Here is a 928-nt window from a genome sequence, read left to right as displayed (position 1 = left end):
AAAGTGAGGTGCCTCCTGCTTTGTTCTTCTTTGTAGGGGTGATATTGGCATTCAGGACTCTCCTGGTTCCATTCAGATTTTAGGATTGTTTTTCTATATCTGTGAAAAATGCCACTCAAAGTTTGATAGGATTGCAGTGATCTGTGATGGTTTTGAGTAGTGTGGATATTTTTGTAGTAGTATTGTTTTCAATTCATGAACATAGGATTTCCTTATCCCTCTTCAATTTCTTTCATGAAAATCCTGTAGTTTTAGATGTACAGACCTTTTGCCTCCGTGGATAAATTTATTTCTCATTTGTCCACATCCTGCGAGTAGCTGGAGGGAGCCTGGAGGTACATGGAGATGAGTGTGCCAAAGAAGATGACCACCACCATCAGGTTAGGAAGGCCTTCTTCCTGCCCTGGGCCGACTTGATCTTCAGGACGGCCCTGGTGATGTGGCTGCAGGACACTAAAAAGAGTGACAGGGGCACCACGAGGAAGAAGTCACTGACCGCGAAGAGTTCAGCCTCGTTGGTGGAGGTGTTGGCACAGGCCAGCTTGAGCATCACAAGAACTTCGCAGAAGAAATGGTTCACCTGGATTCCCCTGCACAGGGGCAGGGTCATGGTCAGGACCGTCTGTAGCACTGAGTTGCTGAACCCTGTGAGCCAGGCAGTTAGCACGAGGCACAGGCAAATTTGCACTGTCCCATCCCTCTCTGTTTTCCATCAAGAATTGAAAGCTTTTTTTTTTTTTTTTTTTTACAAATAGTTTATTGTCAGATTAGTTACCACATAACACTCAGTGCTCATCCCCACGAGTGCCCTCCTCCATGCCCATCCCCCTCCCCCCTACATCCATTAGTTCTCAGTTTTTGTCAGCATTCAAGAGTCTCTCATGGTTTGCCTCTCTCCCTTTCCCCCACCATTTCCCCCCTTCTTCTC

At 46.6% G+C, this 928-nt stretch overlaps 1 pseudogene; it reads right to left on the bottom strand.

The window, feature by feature from the left end:
• Positions 1-293: 293 nt before the first annotated feature.
• LOC120249065 lies at positions 294-702 on the bottom strand (annotated as a pseudogene).
• Between the last annotated feature and the right edge of the window lie 226 nt (positions 703-928).

This window comes from Hyaena hyaena, unplaced genomic scaffold, assembly GCF_003009895.1.
Source record: "Hyaena hyaena isolate Hyena2069 unplaced genomic scaffold, ASM300989v1 scaffold_637, whole genome shotgun sequence".
Classification (NCBI taxonomy): Eukaryota; Metazoa; Chordata; class Mammalia; order Carnivora; family Hyaenidae; genus Hyaena; species Hyaena hyaena.
The sequence above is the reverse complement of the archived record's forward strand: the minus strand, read 5'-3'. Positions and strand labels throughout refer to the sequence as shown.